General features: G+C 39.9%; 1 long non-coding RNA gene across 6 annotated transcripts in view; it reads right to left on the reverse strand.

Annotated features, from left to right (window-relative positions):
• LOC148326086 (uncharacterized) overlaps positions 1 to 20,809 on the reverse strand; it is a 117,297-nt gene that overhangs the window by 68,317 nt on the left and 28,171 nt on the right. For 2 of the 6 annotated variants that reach the window (XR_015846189.1, XR_015846194.1), the window contains 4 exons: positions 20,386 to 20,463; positions 10,367 to 10,454; positions 6,643 to 6,820; positions 5,693 to 6,553 (listed from right to left, as the gene is read on the reverse strand). This is a non-coding gene — a long non-coding RNA (uncharacterized LOC148326086). Of the gene's footprint in view, positions 1 to 5,692; positions 6,554 to 6,642; positions 6,821 to 10,366; positions 10,455 to 20,385; positions 20,464 to 20,809 lie in introns of those variants that run through there. The other 4 variants (XR_015846191.1, XR_015846190.1, XR_015846192.1 and 1 more) reach the window with 3 other exon arrangements.

Raw genomic sequence — 20,809 nt, forward strand, 5'->3', positions numbered from 1 at the left:
AGCGGGACTCAATTCCTCATCTCTCAGATGTTCTGTTGGCCCAGGCTTAAGAAGAACATCAAGGAAATAATTGCTGTCGGCTGTATGTGTGCCAGCAAAAAGATGTCACAGCAACCTCATCACTTTCCACATTTGCTTGCATTTCATTACTTCTCTCCCCTTGACCTGGGGCAATTCCATTATTCTTTCCTCTAGTTTTCATCCGCAGTCCAATCGCCAAACCGAGACCTTGAAGCTTTTGCCACTAAACCTTTTGTACGAGTTCTCCAACCTCCGCTGGGTGGGATACGCCCACAAGTCACACTCTCATCAGTTCATGTCTCCCTAAAACGGAGTTCAACCATAATGACCAGGAGAAAATGTCTCGGTAGGATTTTCTCCGACTATATCACGCTATCAAGTAGGATTGCAGGTTGTTCGGCAGGGTCGACATGTCATTATCATTATTTTTGGCAGATTTGATGCGTTGGCCTGCGGCATACGCTGATGCACATTTTCTGACAGAAGAAACAAATACATAGCTGTCAGTCAACTGGTAGATTTACGAATCATCTAATCCAGGGGTGGGCAAACTTTTTGATTGGCGGGCTACAATGGGTTCTAAAATGTGGCAGAGGGGCCGGACCAGAATTTGAAATGAAAGTGAACAAAAGCATTACAACAATATATATGTATTTGAAAAACCACAGTATTTAGAAAATAAAACATTAACAAGGTTTATTCATTTAATTTTTTTCAAGTTCGGCGGCCCGGATTAAAACGTTTAACGGGCCACATGTGGCCCCCGGGCCGTAGTTTGCAATCACACCAAGTGGCAGTTTAGAGTGTTCAATTCACCTACCATTTTGCATGTTTTTGGGGTGGGCAAACTACGGCCCGGGGGCCACGTGTGGCCCGTTAAACGTTTTAATCCGGCCCGCCGAACTTGAAAAAAAATGACATGAATAAACCTTGTTAATGTATTATTTTCTAAATACTGCGGTGTGTCAAAAACATATTTTGTTGTTATGCTTTTGTTCATTCTGATTTCAAATTAAATGTATTTGTTTTCTCAGATGCGGTGAGGTGACCAAAACACTCCATCGATCTGCTCCTGGTCCGGCCCCTCTGTCAAATTTTAGAACCCATTGTGGCCCGCCAATCAAAAAGTTTCGCTCACCTTTGATTTAGCGTCTTCAATTAATGGAAACTAATTTTTTTCTCTTCCCATGGTGTATGCCGGCAACAATGTTGCACTGACGTGAACCTACTTTTTGTAGCGAAAGGCCGATTTTCTCAGGCTCCAAGTGTTAATATAATAAAGCCTCAGTGTCTGTCATTCATTCCCCTTGAACTGAGACTCACGCTTTATCCAAGGCCGTATTATACCCACTATACTGCTTTTTCACAAATGACCCACACGGCCACATTGGAGAATAACAGAGAGAATTAAAGGCTTCACTCTTCTCCTATGCCACAACTTTATTCAGCTTTCCACGACGCACGCTACTTGGTATTCAAGCAATGGTTACATCGGATGGGATTCAATTGCACCAAATGATCCAAAGTTAATTAATTAAATTTTGAATGGACGACACAGGCAACGAAACAGAATAGAAAAATATATATTTTTTTAAAAAAATCATTGATGCTTTGGCTAACGTGTCCGCTTGCGCAGTTGATCGAGCGTTTGCAAAAGCCGTCATCATTTCTGAGGAGCCGCACACGAACGAAACGAATTCTGATCATGATGAGGGAACCTGGCGTGTTAAATACATTCTAACTTTACCTCCTCTACCTCACCACACAAGACGGCATTGCTCAGCTGACGTCGAGCGACTTTTGAAGCCAGCCGCGGGACGCTTCGAAGTCCTCCATGCCCGTAGATGGCGTTATTGAGCTAGCCTTCCAGCTAATTAGCGGTCCAGTTAGCGGGAAGTTTTTAGCACGACAACAGTTAAAGCATTCCAGGACACATTCATTTACGCCGCTGTACTTCGTCCGTCAAGCCTCGGAGTAGGTAAACTTACGGAATCGTACTGAGCCACAGTCGATTTCTTGTTTTTTTTCTTTTTTTTTTACTTTGTATCATGCATTTCACTCTCTCTTCCACGGTCATTACCGTTCATCTTCGTTTGGATGCCATGATCTACAGACGACAAAACTCATGCCAAAGAAGTCATTTACATGTCGCCGTTTTGGATCCAATTATGACAGAGCGGTCAAACTTTTTCCGTTGTATGGAGCAGGAAGTCGCGATGACTTCCAGGTTGCGGATATCACAATTACCGGTGTGTGGAATCGATATAGCGGCAGAAATTTTAATGCATATGTTTTTCCGATGCAAATTTGAATTGGAATAGAAAGGATCTGAGAATGGAATCCCTCAAAAGTAGTCTTGAGAGTCTGAGAGAAATATGGACAGCAACTATCGTGTCATTTTATTAGATGACTATATTATAATATGCACAGTAACACCTGCTGTGAAGAACGAAGCCGTGTGTCAGTCTGCGGTCTGCCACACGCTGCGCTTTGTGAAACATCTTCACCTCTGTTATGTAAGTGATTTGCCACGCAACCACCTCTTACTCCGCCGTTCACCTGGCGCTCTTCAATGTCTGCATGCCATCGCAATAAAAAAAGCCTCTCCCCGCAGTCCAAGTGAAAGTGACTGTCGTAGCCTAACCATGTAGGCCATGATAATGTTGTCCATTTTCATAGAGGGAAGTGAGAGGGTACTTGGCTTTTTCAATAAACCTCCGGTGATGTGTTTTGTAATGCATTGGTTAGACTTCACCATAAAAAAAAACACATTCTGCTCCTTCAGCAGGGCAGAGCACTTCTCCCTAAATTGCCTTTTCTCCAACTGCCATTCGTTATGCTTTCCACTCCACTGCGCAGATATCATTTATTTATTTCATGAAACAAAAACCCCAGTTCCAACAAAACAACCCGACCGACCTACAAACTGACAGTCGGAAAAATTGACAGATAGGCAGCAGGATACAAAGGTGGATCGATAACAAATGGGAGATGGCTATTACCGAGCAAGATAATTAAGATAATTGGAGCAGAAATTGACAAATCATGGCGAGTGGCAAGATATTAACGTCGTCCAGCCTTCACAGAAAGGTGCTGGAAGAAAAAAAAAAATAGAGTGGTCTCGAGTTAGTGATTCCCCATTACGTGAAAGTCAATTTTCCCTCCTGCTTCTCTTTTATCTGCTACAATTATGGAGACTGTGTTTGTCTGGTGGCAGGGAAATAGGCTTGCTTTGTTTAGACTGGTGTCAGCTTTAATGAAAAAGCACCATCAACTCCGAATTGCGGCTATATGCAGTGTCTATCTTGACGCCGGGCAGATTCTAACTATTGATTGCTATTTAGAGACAAGAAAAACAGACTGGAAGAAAGAGTCAACTACGACTGAGTGAATATTCAGATCAGACAATATTTTCCCAGTATCAATTATTTAGCTAGACCGTGTTGCCTTGAGATAGGAGCTCTATTCCATGCTTGAAACTCAAATCACTCATATCTCCAAATATATTTCCCTATTGAAATGAATAGGAATGCCATTAATGTTTGTGGATTGTTAAATTGTCTGTCTACATGTTTTGCGCCACTATTTGTGTTTGTATAATCAGTGCTTATAAAGTTTCAACGCCATCACATAGATCAGGGGTGGGCAAACTTTTTGATTGGTGGGCGACAATGGGTTCTAAAATTTGACAGAGGGGCCGGACCAGGAGCGGATGGAGGGAATGTTTTGGTAACCTCACCTCATCGGAGAAAAACAAAAAATAAATGAAAATGAACAAAAGCATTCCAAAAAAATATCTGTCTTTGAAAAACCACAGTTTTGAGAAAATAAAACATTAACAAGGTTTATTTATTTAATTTCTTTTCAAGTTCGGCGGGCCGGATTAAAACGTTTAACGGCCCACATGTGGCCCCTGGGCCGTAGTTTGCCCACACATGAAATAGATGATATTGATTAGCCTGTCTATGGCGTTTCACATTGTTTATTAGCCATGCTTAGTGAACTCCACCTGAGTTTGGCAATAAATAGCTTGAAGTCTCTCTTTGGGAAAATCGCTAACCAACTGCTGCTTTTTGTCAATTGCGGACAAGTTTACTGCCAGCATACATTGCTTGTATCGCAAAGATTTTCTAACAAATCAGAGCAGATAATTGGTGGAATGATGGGTCGTATGTGGAAATACTTGTAAGATGAGTCACTCTTATCTCAAGGCACCTCTGTACTTTTATATACTCGTAAATTGCTTTTAAATGTTTGTTATGGTGTAATAACAACTTGTCATTGTTTTATACAAGACATTTCATCATTTCACCTTTTTATACTACAGTATTCGAATTTGAATGTTAACTTGATGTGCAACGATACAAGAGGTAGAATACTTTTAAATACTCAAACCAATTGCGCAATGTGTTTCTTTTTCTGAAAATCCGAGCAACAAATCCTGCAGATTGCATTTAAGCAGCATGCGTTCTACCTGACTATTTCAGAAATCCGCTTTGAGCTTTTGTTTTAGATGTAAATCACATAGAAACGAGAGAACAAATTAGGTGCTGATCTGACATCGCAACAATACATCATAAACATCCTTTTTTCCTCCGATGGAAGTTTCCAAGGTCGGCTTGTTAACCCGTTTCGTCTTGAGGCAATGAACCCCATAATGTGAAATTATTTTTGAAACGTGCACACTAACCCCAGACTCTATCAAATCACGTTACGTGTGGTCAGCCGTCCTTCGCCCTGCTCGCTGCTCACGACAGGCAGAAGGGCCGTGTTTTAACAATTGATTGCTATCTGCAGCAGACGTGTTTAACTCTGCACCACTACCCAAGAGAAAAAAGATTTACAAGCCACTTGCTCTCTCTCTTCGGCCCAACATCACAAGGTAAGAACCTTTGCCGCCAAAGGCAATGGCTAAGCGTGAGTATATCTGAGGGTTGATCAGAGATTTTAAACGCTGAGCCTTCAATTCGACAAATGCTCCCACCACTATAAGCCAAAATAAACCCGAGTAAGAAGAGCTTTATTACCCACCTGGGCAGAGATGATCCTCCACCTGCTAGACTGATTCTCAATCTCAGTCAGCTCAACTCCTTTCACTAACTCCCGCCGGAAAAATCCAGACTAAAGCTGTCCATTCATTGTACAATTTTCGATGTGTTACTTTTACTTTCCAAGCGTAAAATCACCTGCGAAGAAGTCAAAGCTAACAGCTGAAGTACTCCCTCAAAAAACGGACGGTCGGAGAGCCGCGACTTGACAGCTCACACTGTGTTTGAGTCGTTCAACTTATGTCCTGCAGCTGTTGGCGGCACATGTTTCAAACTGATGCCAACTGACACATCTTTATCCGTTTATTTCCACTTTCTATACGGTTCAAGGTTATTACGGGGCTGGAGCAGCGGCTGGAAGCTGGACTAAAACCCTACATGGGTCAATCGAGAACATCAAGTCAGCGACAATGCTTATTCCGCTAATATGGACGACCACAATGCGCCATCAGGGACAGTTGCAATAATTTGACCCTGCAACAAATTATCGGGAAAAAAATCGATTTTAAATTCTAAAAAGAATACGGACCGGTTTGCCCGACAAGTGATCCTACCATATCTGAAAGGTCATTTTCAAACAAAAAAACGTATTAAAAGTTATTAATAGGGATGAGTATTGATTGATCAAGCGATTCCAATTTCATTATCGATACTACCGATTCGTTATCGATTCTCATTGAGTGAGGAAATGAAAGACTATACAAAAACGTTAGCGCTTCTAACATTTGACATCTCGATAATGGGATGTGCGACAGTTGATCGTTCATGCTTGAAGTGGATGACGGCGATAGTTTTATTAACGTCGCAGAAGTGACAGTGTGCAGGGGCGTCGTGGTCATAGTGAGTTTCGGGAGGCCAATCCCCAACGATGACAGCCAACGTTCATTATTCCCAGGTCGAATTTTGGTCCCAGTATACGTGTAGCAACGGTGCTGACAAAATTCCCCACACATCAAAATAACGATATCAAACTGTAATGCCATGCGAGAAAAATTGTCAGGCAAATCCTTAGTTTGTCTAATTTTGAGAGTGACAAACAATCTTAGAACACTTGAAAAAAATATAGGCCACCTGTGAGTCATCTTGACAATCAACAAGGGTGGAATAGCTCTTGATGGACTTTTCGATGTAAAAAATAGAATGTGTGGTCGATTCCGAGCACTTACTCGGCAAAATGAATCCAACTCTACGCTACACAGTCTGACTCAAAGATAGAGGGTACTCCTTCTTTTCAAAGTTGGCCTCCTCTACACTTTAGGACTCATGCCTGGAAATTGGTCACTTGTCCAGACGCAGGATGGTGACCCAGCAGGAGGAGAAGGAGTTGGCAGGAATAAAAACTGTAAGCAGATATGCAGAAACAGGGTCGGGCATTCCTGTAGCGAACACAGCCCTCACGTTGCGTCCATTTACGGATGGGCCCCACTTTGCACGTATTAATTGTGTTAAGTCCGCTCAAGTTGCCAAGACATGTCGTGCGAGAGCTGAAGGTGAAGAAACCAAACGGGTCAACTTTACAAAGGGCTCATATTAGTTTTCAAGAAACAGATAGGTCGCAGTAGATCTAACTGACCTTCTTCGTTAATTCTCCAAAGTCTCGAAGATAATTCTGTACGTGTCGCCCCATTTCAGCTTCCTATTTCTTCTTTCCAACCGTGCCTTACATTTCGGTGCGATATAAGACCAGCGAGCAATTGTGTGATCCATGTCATTTTGATGAAAATCAGTAGGGTGCAGGCTTCAGTGTTTAGCTGTCAGCAGGAGAGAGGGAGGAAAAGCAGGAGGTGAGGAGGAAGCTATGTGATGTTTAATTCAGGGTTGCGCAGCAACAAAGATGCAAGATTTTTGACGACTTTTGGTCCTCCATTTAGGGCGGTGCTTCTCAAATAGTGGGGCGGAACCTCCTGGGGGAACATGCTTTTTTTCCCCGCCGTACTACAATAAAGTGTAATTGCACATCCACTCCAGTAGTTGGCAGTGGCGCTCTCCTTACACCGCGAGTATTAACTCTACAGTGAATTTTTTTTTTTTGCAATGAAAATATTATTTATAGTTGCGGCGGAGAGTGGGTGGTGGTGGGGAGGGGCGCAAATTCTTTTCTTCTTGCTCGGGGGCGGTAACAGAAAATAATAGAGAAGCACTGATTTAGGGGAAGACGATAGACACAACTGAGGTGAGACCGTTTTGAAAGCAAAGTATGACACAAACACTTGCGGGGAGATAGCTCAGACAGCTTGGCGTTGAGCAGCTCGTTTTTGTTCAGCAATGTCAGTCGGCCAGAGACGTTGTGTTTTTTTTTTTGTTAACTTTTAACATTACATACAGTGGCTAAGGTCGTGTTGTCCTGCTATGGATGGCAAAGTAGTTGAGATTGCTGGATGCAGTCAAATAGTGGCCACAAATTCCGCCACAATCAATTCAACACAATTTACAAAATAAAGTAGTTAACTATCCACTAATTATTCAGTCAAAATCTCATCGTGATCGTACGGTTGTACAAAAAAAAAATTGTTCTATTGATTTTTAGGATGAACCTAAGGCTTTACACGAGTCAAGTGTACCATTTGGAAAAAAAAATTACAGGTGGGAACTTTTGGCTGCACACCAAGCATTTGACGTAAGGTAAGTTTCATCCACATGAAGTTATGATGCATTTTTGGGAATTTCATATCAAAGTTGAATATCGCCAACTTTTGTTGAAGAGCGCATTTTATGCAGATGCAGTATTAAAAGAATAACTTTCAACAAGTATGATTGACACCATGGAGTGTTAAGGGTGTTGGCAACATTTCACATTATTAGAAGACGGAAAAAGTTACAAGGGGGTCATGCAGAAATGAAAACTTCCGAAAGCAGATTCAAACAATCCTTTAAACCCAAACATCCTTGTTAAATTGGCTTGTCTGCGTCTTGCTAACGATGCAGGAAAAGATTGTTTCATAATTCTGTGGAGCTAATAAGCCATTTCAGATAACAATGAAAAAAAAATATTGTCATAATTACAATTTATTTATAAATCCTAAGCAGTTCATCCGTAATATAATAGAGTCGACAAAGAAAAACATCCGCCGTTAGATAAAGAGATTTATCATTTTTGTCTTTTCCCTGGAGAACACGTTTCCACCTCTGAGGCGAAGATTGCATTTTGTTTCCAGACTAACTCTGCATCTATTCACTCCTTTTGTTCATTTGATGCGTTAAAGATTATTCTTCTCGTCAAGTTTGCATTTTCTTTCTCATTTAGAGCTGACAAGACACAGAGGACCAGATGTAATTATGGAGTGTTTTATAAAGTCTTTTCACATCGACTCCCGGAGTTTCAAAATTTATCATCCCAGCCTGATCGGTTCTCTTGCGCCCCACGGCTATCGTCGACATTCAGTAAAAAGATTCAGGAACGAGACATCGAGAAGGCTTATTAATACCCGTTCCGATGCTACAAAAACACAAGCGCTGAAGAAAGTATGACCGTCGTGTTCCATCTTTATTATTTCATAGACACCAAGTCGGCTTGCCGCAATTCCTCTCGCTCTCTCGTATCAATTTTAGCCTCAAGGAGGGTTATTTTGAGAAATGGCTGAGCCAAGAACAAATCCTCTCTCATTGTTTTTGTTGACTTATTCAGTTATTCGACCATGCGGCAAATGGACACATTCTCCACAAATGGAACCTTCAGTCCTGAATGATTAATTATCAAAAGGCTTTGGCGGATGTTTTTAGCAGCAAACGGCCCTTGGATGGTTCTTGTGCTACCGCGACTGCAAGATGGCTAGCGTTAAGGCTTGGCTAAAAAAAAAATAAATAAATAAATAAAAATTACCCCAAAAAAATAAAATAGATTTTGAACTCTCAAATTGACAATCCATTACATTCACAATAGCATACAACATTTAAAGGAGCTAATTAGCATATATCTGCCAAAAAATGTTTGCGCGCACCAGAAGGAGCTGCCTTGGATTAATCATGATGCGTAAACTGTTTAATTCTTTCTTTCCAGAAAATATTTCCATGTTAAATCTATTAAATGATGCATTAAACAAGAGATCACATTTACACACTATTTCATCCAAGCAAACACAAAAATGTGCACAGACAGCTCTTTACAGAAGTTCCACTTGGACAATATTTAAGAGTCGACCACATTTCTTTTTGAAGAGCATTCCAAGTGCACGAAAGACACAAATCCCAAGTTGCAGCAAAAATATTAATGGTAAATAAATGTCCAACATTTTTTTTTCTGAATGAAATCATTTGATGAAAGACATATTTCCAAAAAGAACGATGAAACGCGATTAAATATAATAATAAATCCCCTGTCATTTCTTGCTACTAAATTATTAGTAATTGTATCAATATGGACACCGTTGCGTAAACGGCATCAGTCCATCCAGTGAGGGCATTGACCTGATCCACTGCCACTTTCAGTTCTGGTGTCAACCAGAGCGGTGAGTTGAACCGATGCAGATGTGATTAATCTGACTAGGGGGGTAAATGAAAACCATTATCAAGCTTTTACTCGATGCCACATTCTTAATGCGAAAAACAGCAGAGGTCATTTGAATTGCTAAATGTGCACTGGCAACTCTCATTTGGTGCTGGACAATCTGGAGGGAAGACGACAGCCCCCTACCTGCTGAGCTTGTTTTGTTTTCTCATTGTCTCTTGGAATAAGCAACATTTTCAAATGCAAGAGTCAAACAGCTGCTGTTTTTCTACCCATTACGTCCTGCGGGGTAAATGGATTGGTTGTTTAAATGTTTCATAGAAACCCCGAAATGAAACAAAACAGCCACTGCGATACAAAAGAAAAAAAATTAATAATAAAAAAAAAAAAATTATATGTATATATATATATATGTATATATATATATATATATATATATATATATATACACATTATGAAGCCGCTTTTTTTTTTGTTTACTAGATGAGGATCTGTTTCTTTTGAAGTGAGTTGAATAGAATTCACTGCCACGATACGATGCTTGTATCTTGAATTTTTGCTCTTAAATCAAAGCACCAAAATTTACTCATTGTACTGTATTTAAGTCGAGTCACGCAAATCTCAAAGCAGCACTGTAGAGTGCATCCAAACACATATGGAAAATAAAAAGCGTCATAAGTCAGGATCCAGGACTGTTTTGTGTACATTAAAAAAAATAATAAACTTCAATAGTTATCGTTGACAGAATATTTATAAACAAAAATTCGGCTGCGCTTGCCTTTTACAAAATATATTGCAAATTTAAATTTACAGATCCAAGTGGAGTATGACAGTTATGAATTAAAATTTTTACCTTGCTGCATTGCTCTCCATTTCTGTCACATAATTTGTACGCTTCCAATCTGTTAGTTGTTTGGCTTCAACTGACCCCCATTAAAGCTCTGAAAAGTGACAAAAATCCCCAAGTATGGATTAGTCAATTAAGTACGGTACACAAGAATCTCTGAGAAAAAAAATAAGGTTTAAGCCGCAAACCAAAATGAGGAAAATAATTACTTAAATTTTCCTCTCGGGTGTTACCAGTGCCCAACTTCCAGAGTTTGCAAATATATTTGGGCAAGTTATTAACACAAAACTTCTCAGCAGACTTATTGAGTTTGTTTGCTAAATACCGTTACGAGTCAATGCAAACGAGCATGTTATTTGCTTTTAATGAGCAGTGAAGCATTGCGTGCATGGGAAAGGGACTTACTCAGAATGAGAAAAGAGCCTAATCCTAACAGCAACGCGCGTCCATGGATCAAAAAAAAAGGGCTGTACAAACACAAACAACTCTTTCTTGAGTGTTAAAATAAAAACAGAAAGGATTTAAACTCCATACACCACCCGGTGTCAAACTCAAGGCCCGGGGGCCAGATATGGGCCGCCACATCATATTTTACGGCCCGCAATAGCAAATCAAGTATGTCAACTTCCTTGCTGAAAAATATTGAATTGTCATATACAATAAGTAATACAGTAATAATAAGTAATACAGTTCAATCCTGAGTTCTGATTTACCATATTTTCCGGACTATAAGCCGCTACTTTTTTCCTAGATTTTGAATTAGTTCAGAAAATACGCTCAATAAATCTCGATTTTTTTTTCCGTTGGATCTGTTCTGTTTTAATTAGCAAAGTTGTTGCCGTGTTAAAAGGCACTGTTTTAACAATCTGATTATGTACAAAATTGTTCTGTCCTTTTCAGTAAAAAAGTAAAAAAAAAGATTTTTTTTTTTTTTCAATTTTTATTTTAGTTGTCCGTCAAGTTGTTGAGTACCGTTTTACAGCCATAACACCCCTCCAAGGGGAAACTGTACCTACAATGTGGCCCAAGGTTTTATTCGAAAATGGCACATTTGTCATTTTATTTTTCCAAATTGTGCAACTTAAGTCAAACAAATTTTTCAAACCGTCTTGTCCCTTACACGTGTTTAACGTTGTTCAAAGAGGCAGAAAGAGCAGCAACCTGTTTCCATCAGGCAAAGAGGTAATTGCTTGAGTGCTCAACGTTCGGGCCACTTTTTTTTTTTTTTAGACAGATAAAAGCATGTCTGGATTTAACAGTTGGTTTCCATAATGCAAGGTTTACAAGGTCTAAGTAACACCAACAACACTCTGACCGCGGAGCTTTTAAATCAGGCTAGACATCGAAAGAAATACGGCAAGCAGCAATTCAATGAAAAGTACTCCAATTTATCTTGCATAGACAAAATCGAAATGAGACACACCGCAAGACTAACACATTGGCACATTCACGTGCTAGCTAGACATCGTAGTTAAATAGGATAGAAAAGTAGCACTGCGTAGTGGGTAATGAGGGCTGATTGTTTGTGACTGCGCCGTACCGAGGCTGATTTCCCAGCTGAGGAACGAGAGCTTCGCGCACATCACGGCTGTCAGCAAAAGACAGAAAATGGGCCCGTAGCTTCAACGAAGCTCCGAAAAAGACAGCCAGATACACTTCACTATTTAGCTTCAAACGGCACAGAGCGATGATGTGTGTATTTGAAATATTTGGTGAGGCAATTCAAGTCTATTTGCATGGAAATGTGCACTTGGGCGTTGTAGGAGGAGAGGCGGCGGCTAGCAAAGGGCAGCCGCAGTCAATTACTGACTCAGTGGCAGCATTTATGCTGAAATTTGCATGACAGCTTGTCATGTCATCAGAAAGCTTCCTTATTGGCGTTCCATCCAAAGCGGAGCGTTATTATAAATATTTCTCTTTGGTAAAAAGGCGATAATTCATATTGTGGGTTGCTAGAATACAATTCTGAAATATGTTGACGAGATTACATTGTTAAAGGGAATCCATTGCGTTCTGGTTCTATTTACTAAAATCATTTTGAAATGAAGACAGTGGGGGGGGGGGGCGTATTGGGATCGAACCCTGGCAAGAATAATTGATCAATAATTAATTCCCCAGATAAAATGGTCTGTAATTCACCACCAGGTAGCAGCAAAGCACCACTTCAGTCAAAAGCATCATACTTCCTTGACACCAATATGACACAAGATGGCATCAAAACAATATTAATACAATGGACCCACGAATACATATACACATATTCATGGGTTTGGTTAATATAGTTTTTGTTATTTAGGTGGGTATAACTCAATTTCCTTTGTTTTAGGCATGTAACGATAACAAAATAAATGGTGATATCATGATATTAAAATTGCCACAATATCGTCGTTGTCATGTCGAAAATTAATAGCAGCAAATCTGTTAAAAATCCCGCTGTTTTCCATTTGTGCAGTTCCAGCACTCTACCGATGTTTATGACCCATGCTAATCAGCAGATCAAGGGGAACGCCTATTTATTTGTCACTGCTGTTATTATGTACAAAAACACAGTATTGCGATTTTTTATATTTCTGTGTACAATATCATGTTTTTGTTTGTTAGCAGTATCGGGAATTTTTACCATATCTCCAACCTCCCCACAACATTGTGATAATTATCATACCGACATGCTATATCGTGATATCGTATTGCGATATTGGATATCGTTATATCGCCAGAGAAAGAGAGAGAAACAGATTGAGTTGCAAATTTCAAAGTCTTTCACCTTCAAGTGTATTACCCGGGCATATCATGTTGCTCCACCAAATCTGCAATTGTAGTTATTCATGAAGGAAGGTAAGAAAAAGCACCTTTATCCTTTTTTTTTTTTTTTTTTTTTTTGCAAAACACTGCCATGTGAATCCCTCATCTCATTATTACTCTTTGACACACTTTCCCTGAAGGAGCAGTTAAGTTACCGACTGATTAAAAATTTAGCTGATTGATATGCGTGAACAAGCTCAAGCATTTTTATGAGTCTGTCATTGGCATTTTAAGCAAAACAAAGGGTTACTTAAACAGGATCATTTTGAAAGAAGACAGGATGCATTGATTTGGCATCCGACTGTAAAAAAAAAAGCAATGAAAGTGTCCTGGGAATGGATGAACGAGCGTCTGATTGTGATTGGATAAATGAGGCTTGTGAAAGCGAGCACGACAGGGAGAGTGAGTGAGCCGACGCGATTGCAGGAGAAAAATTATTCGTGACGTCATCGATTCATCAAAGTGGGCTCAACTTTCATCACCTTAGCGTTGACTTGAAAAAAATTGGTTGTTCAACGATGGTGTCTTTTTGCAAACGTTTTAAATACATGGAAGAGATTAGTGATGGTGTCACTTAAATCACTACAAAGCAGCTATTAATTCCCTTAAAAGACGTTAAATAAACATAAAGACTGAGCCTCCTCTTGCATCGAATCTTCCCCAGTTCAGCCCTGACACTTATCCTCAAAAACGACTCCTTATGCAGTCTCAACTGACATGTTTATGCAAATGTGTCTGCAGATATATTTCCAGTCATACCGGGATCTCAGTCTCCCGTATCAAGTCTACGCCAGGTGTCAAACTGTCCTTGGAGAGGTGACGGGGGCAAACAAGGAGGACCATTGTCACCATATGTCTCTCTGAAGTATCAGGGATCTCCATCATTTTCATATGCGGGCAACAACAGCATGCACACACAACACCGGAGTCCTTGGTGACTTCTTTTGAAATTAATTTGCTCCCTGTGCGTGCTAACTTGGGCTGACTTGGAAGCATTCAGCTCGCCACTGACCTTGACACTACGCCTGTCAACGGTGTCTAATTATCCTTTCGCCGCGGACCGGCTTCTCACGTTCTCCCTATTGATTTTGCTCATTTTGTACCTGAACATTGTAATTAATCTGATTATGACAGTGTATGGGTCCAGTTCATTAGGCTGGCCCAGCTGTAACGGAGGCAGATGCCCACCGGGCCATAAGGATCCATCACGGAGGCACTGAGGCCTGAAGAACACATCACACAGGACAACGCAAATAGACACACAAACGCGAAGGAAAAGGATTGCATTATTACACAAATTGGGACAGTTTGGAAAGTTGTAGAAAATATACCAACAACTATCAGATTTAGGAAAGGGCCTAAAGATTTGTGATAGACTGATATGCTTTTTGTTGGCTGATAACCGATATTTAAAGCTGATATTGATTTGTTGAAAAAAGGGGTCAAATGGTGTGAAAATCTTGTAAAACAGCAACTCCAAAACTTGATTTAGTTCAATTGCCTTGAAGCACCTGTTTATAAACTAGTTTATTAACTAGTAGTGATTTAAAACATGTTCAATCTTTCTTAGATTTTATAAAAGAGACATTATTAAAATTTGGGCAAAGTCTGTTGCTTGTTGCCTCCCGTGTGACTCGATGTGAAAAAGCAAACAGGCAGCTTTTTGCTGATTGGCTGCTACCTACTGCACAAGGAACCGATCAGATGGTGCTGTGGGCGGGCCAATCTGCTTCTGCATGCAGGGCCACCAGCACAGCAGAGAGAGCGAGACGTGTGCTGCAGCCAGCCAAAATAAACCAGCTTTTAATTTATCGGCCTTGAAATTAAAAAAAAAAAACATTGCCAATAATCGACAAAATGCCAAATATCGGCCCAGATAATCGGCCCAGCCGATAATCAGTCACTACTAAAAATGTGTTTCTTTTACTGTTTTTATGTGCCACATGAATAGATTTATGAACATTTTCTACAATTTGTTAAAAAAAAAAACTTTTTCCGCTCGTCTGTTTCCAATATGGAGGGAGCCCATAATTGAGCATGGTGGTCAAATGATGAGCCCAGTTTAAATCAATAGAACACAGCACCCTTGGAAAGGCTTGTTTCATTTGACATTTTAAAAGGACGCATGTTTTCCTGCTCGCGCAATAGAATGGTGGCTGTTGTTCTTTTGTAGTGCGCAAATTGTTTATCGACTTGGAAATGTGTGAGGGGTCATTTTATGTCAGTGTTCCAAGTCCTCCAGAGACGTCAGCAGGCTGCCCGGTTCCTGCGTGTCAATACAAGATTCAGTCAAGAAAGGCGGGCTTATCAGTCCGTGATCGGGTTGTTCAGTGTGACGCCAGCATTCACAAAGCTGTTGTAACCACTCGACTACAAAAACACCACATGAATTTATTTTTTTTTACCAGTACCAAAGTCGGATGCTTTGCATTACAAAAACGTGTTGATTCATTTTTGTAGTTTTATTATTTTTTTTGTTTTATTTAAATATGAGATGTAATGTGTAAAAACTTTACATAAAGTATAAAACCGGACACAATTTTTGCCGGCCATTTAGTTCAACTGTAATCCTTATATTTCCGAATGTTTTTGATAATTCTATCCTTCCAACTTTATTGTCACTCCTAAAGATACGCTTCTGGCATTGAAAGAAGTTGTTCGTTGTCATTGGGTTTTGTAATTCCACAACTGAAGCAAATATTTGAATACAAGCACTTAAGTCAATGTTCTATACCACACGGGATCCCCAGTTTACGATGGCGTCGCGTTCCTAAGGGGCTCATAAATTTGTACTTAAATCGCAATCGCAATGGTAAAGTCATCATTACCGTAAATATTTGCATGGAAAACTATTCTAGGCTATAAATACAAAATAATGAAATAAATGAAACTGAGCATGCTTTGTTATGCCGCAAAAGAGGGAAATGTTATTCTTCCTATCAGGGCACCTTGGGCGAATTCATTGTTATTAGAATATATGCAGATCAGTTCGTAATTACAATACCAAAGGGTTCGTTTTCCATTTCTCTAATTGTGTATGCGTGTGTGCATGCATGTGTGTGAGCTTTGATTGGGCTCACATGCTTCGCCACACTTTAGCCGGGCAACCTCTTTACTTTGCTTGAAGCTCCTCAACTTCTCTTCTTTTTCCCATTTGTCACTCTCTCTCAGCGTAATGTAAAACAGCGTAGATGTGATTTCTATACCTCGGCTGGAGACCAGCACCTCATCACAAACTGGTCTCGGCTTTTTGTGTGAGCGAATCAAATCCCGGATTGGCATGACGGAAACGAATTCAGCTGAAGACGGGATACCGAGCCTCACATCGTGGCCATCGCGGCACGTTCGACTGGACGGATTGGGATTCAATTCGGCCGAAAGGGCAATGAGAGCCATGGCTGACTGAGACAAAATCTAAAATATGAAATGAAGTCAGTGCAGTGTGTGCTTTTCGACCTTGGAGGCCCGTTTGGGGATGACATCACGGTCTCATATGCTACTTGCATTATTAATTAAGAGACTTCTTTCCTCGGGGAAGTCGAGTCACATTTCTGAGTTTTACTGGAAAAACATACAGCTGTGATTGTTGTTGCAAAAATTTAAGGCTACAATGCGGTTTGTTTTTATTTACAACCATGGATGAAAAGTCAAGGAGGAAATATTTGCTGCACTTTGTTTCCGTTTAACGACAAAAGGCTTGTCTGGTTTGTTTCAAGCCAACCACTTCCATTTGCATCGAGCAGGCGGCTGGTTTTAAGATGGGAGGAAAAAATAAATAAATAAGAAAATCTCTGTTCACTCTTTTTGAAAGAGCAGAAAGACCTTGGCTCACCTAGCATGAACAGACGGCAACTTAACAGAGAAGAGCAGTCAACCACGTGTGATTATAGATTCCTCGGCTTTTGTTGGACAGGGGCTGCAGGTCTTGCATAGCATTCCACCGATTAATCAGAAATAATGATGGCGTTACGGGAAACACTTTGCTTTTTTTAAAACCTCACTAAATAATCACTCATGACAATTCATCTGCATTAACCACAATTATATATTAGGGGAATGGAAGAGTGGCTTGTGACATTGGCAAGTCTTCACGTGAGCGTCGGAACATGAGCTGTGGTCGACAGCAGCAACTGTGAGAGTGTGCTGATGGTGTTCAATATTTTTTTCAATTTATCATGTTTTTTTTTATTTTATTTTTTTTTAAATGGCCAATCAGCTCCAAAATCCGGATTGTGTAACACCTAATTTTATTCATTTATATAAAATGACACGTTTATAAAAATTCAACTACAGTTTCTTTACCAGTGTCAATTACACGTTGAAGGTGATGAAATTGATTCATCACCTTCAGACAACGCCAATTAAAAGGTAATTGTCGAGTATGTCTGAAGGTTATAGCGAGCCCTTTTCTCCTTCGCTATTTGATAAATCACACAAGTACACAAAACATCAACTAAGTCTATCATATGCTCCCTTTTTTTTCTTTTCCTTGACCACCTGCATCCTGTCATCTCTATATGAACACGGGATATTGTCAGCATCTTAGCTCACAAGATGGAGAGATGGTGAAAAAGAAAAACAATTAGTGGCACTAATGGAGGCCGTATGAGGTAATGAAATGGCGTATCTCATTGTTGCGTGTAATGGAGAGCAGTTTGAAGTTAATTGAGGGGAGATAGGACACTGGGCCACAGTCTGCCCGAGTATTGTAACAGCGCATGGAGCTTATCAGTGAGAAAAATCAGTGGACCCAATTCCTTATCAGACTGCAAATGATAATTATCTTGGTTTAACTGAGTCGATGGCGAGATCAGTTATTATTGTAATTAAATTCATATTCTTTTCATCCAACTCCGGAGCGTGAATGGCCCATTCAATCTGACGGTCACAGAAAATCCATGTTAAAAAAAAATATGCTCTATTCTATTATTTGTATATGTTTTTTTTTCAGAATCAAAATAATTATGTTTGTTCAATTCATTCCATTTGAATCGAACTTCTATCAGTGGCAGAAACTATTGTGGCTTTAAAAATATGCTCCGAGTGAGAACCGATAAAGGATTTAAGACAACTTTCAGAAGGAGACAGAGTGCCACCTGCTGGTGAAAAAGGGGAATGAAACTCAGAGTGGCGGAAGACTTCACGGTTTGTGAAATAATGTTCTGAATTTTTGACAGCAACTCAAATTCAGTAGGAAAAGTTGTAGAGAGAGTTGTAAAAAAATACACAGTTAAATCATGACAATATCACACATCATGATAAAAAAAAAAATGACGGCCAAAATACGTAAGTAAGTAAGTTTATTTTTGTTCTTCTTTAGTTGAAAGCAACCCCAAACCTTGAATTTGACTGAGTGAATGTGTCAGTCTGCAACACATTTTTGTGCCTAAACAAGAGTTGTGAGCTTTAAAAGTATCAATTATAATTTTGAGGCAGACATTTTGTGTCGGCCAATGTTTGTGGTTGACTTCACTTTACTGAAATGTTTTTTGTAAGGCGATACACAGAAAAATAGTAAGAATATAAACAGTAAATTGCATAAATGACTTAGATGAGTTAGACCATTTTCTTTCCCCAGCGCTAGTACACACATAGTATTTTATTTGCACTGCAAATAAATTGCATGGCCTATTTTACTGTTGAGTGTCATTTGCATTTCAATTTCAAGATACATACGGCCGTGATAAAACGCATTATCTATCAAATCATGTGACCTTGACCTGCCACTAAAGCTGAGGATATCACCAGGTTGGCATACTGCCTTTAAGTTTAGCCTACTTTCAGCCACCAAATTGTCAAGTACACCGGAACGACCAGGAGTTAACTGAGGCAAAGTGATGATTGCACAAAAAAAACATACAGGAGGCAAACAAGCGAGTTCATAGTCTGAGAGCATTTTAGTCTCGCCACTTGTAACTTTTGCTTGATACTGGCCCTTTTGTTGCCTTCAGTGGGCGAGGTTGATACATGGCCTTTTTGTTTGCTCGAGACAGGCAGGATGTGCGCGAACAGCTGCAGGTTTATTGATTTTGTGGGACGTCATTAAGGATAACAATTAATTATTGTATAGACTCGAGAGTCATTATTCGGATTGTTACATGTACATTCCGATTCAGAAAACTCGATTCGTCCCTCTGGGATGGGTGCCGCAATCTCCCCCAAAAAAATGCTGCTCAACAATCCTAATGGAACTTTCTCTGTTATATCTCTTGAGCGGATCGCACTTAAAGTCTTATCTTAAGACAGGCCAACCCTTTCCAGTTATTCCCCTTGTACAATTTGCGGTAAAGACGTGACTGTTCAATTTCACAATTTTCTTGAGTAATGCTTTACGGTACAGTACGTGCGATGCAAAGCAAATGAATAACCAAGTGTGCGAAAACATTAACCGGGTTGACAAAACGGATTTGAATACCTGCACTTGGGTTATGCTGCCGACTGTTTCAACAAAGAATCGAGTGGCTGCTTTTTATGTGTAACTTGTGTTGAATTTCTGAGACACATAAAGATAAATCGGCATTATCAACTGAGAAATCCGCCGTCTGTTCCATAACAGCCGATGGGTTGCATCACCGTCGCAAAAAGCACTTATGTCCTGTCCAAGTATTATCGACTGTGTACTTAAGTTGTATTGCAAATGTACAGCAGTGATAGCTACTTTCCAGCTGCTTAACAAAGACCTTCTCTTTGTTTGTTTTTGGGCTGCTCTGTTGACACACTGGCTGGGGTTTGTGGAATGTAAAAGGTGGATGTCTCTCTTATCTCTTTTCCCAACTGCGGTTGCACGATGATGTGCGCAGCGAGATGCACTCAATATCCTCTGTCATGGAGCTCTTGAGGTTGTTGTTTTTTTTTAATTTTTTTTTATTTTTTTTTTTTTAACATTATCCGGACAAGCCCGTAGCTGCGTGTCGGGAATATGGATTGAATAAGATAACTAAATGATGGGTAAATTTAATTGTCTTTTATTTGGGGAGGGTTGATGATGAATTTGCGAGTTTATTCCAATTTGAGCTGAAAATAGCTTAATATAACCGCCTGAAAAGTGAATGAAAATGAAGAGATAATAGATCAAATTAATTTGACTGAAACTGCATCAAATATAAAAAACGTCCACCTTGTGAGAAGTTTTTTTTCCCTACGCTGAGGGAATATACAAGGTGTGTCCGAAAAGCTCCGGAGTTGAAGAACATGACATACTTTTACAGCTATTACTATCACACCTTCATTGTGACACAGCTCCGTCGTCACAGCCATCTTGATGTCGTCCATGTTTTCAGACCGGTTCACTTGATGGTCCCCTTGAGAGAGAAAAAAAAAAAAAATCACACAGAGCAAAGTTGGTTGAGTAGGGAGTTTGTACTTTATAGTTTCAGTTAGAAATAGGGACATGGGTATTGGAATTTTTCTGACACACTCCATATAAGGCAGTTTCAACAAGAGCTACAAGTGAATAGAGGAAAAGGTGGAAAAAAAACAAAAGTTACGAGCATAAAGTCGGAATGGTACAAGAATAATTAGGAGGGGAAATTCACAAAGCTAACAAAAATCAAAAATGATGTGAAAATGATTGCAAGAATATTGCAACTTATCCTCTAAAACAGGTGTGGGCAAACTACGGCCCGGGGGCCATATGCGGCCCGTTAA

Source organism: Idiotropiscis lumnitzeri, chromosome 12 (assembly GCF_059441095.1).
Source record: "Idiotropiscis lumnitzeri isolate Australia: NSW breed Sydney's pygmy pipehorse chromosome 12, RoL_Ilum_1.0, whole genome shotgun sequence".
In the NCBI taxonomy this organism is placed as follows: domain Eukaryota; kingdom Metazoa; phylum Chordata; class Actinopteri; order Syngnathiformes; family Syngnathidae; genus Idiotropiscis; species Idiotropiscis lumnitzeri.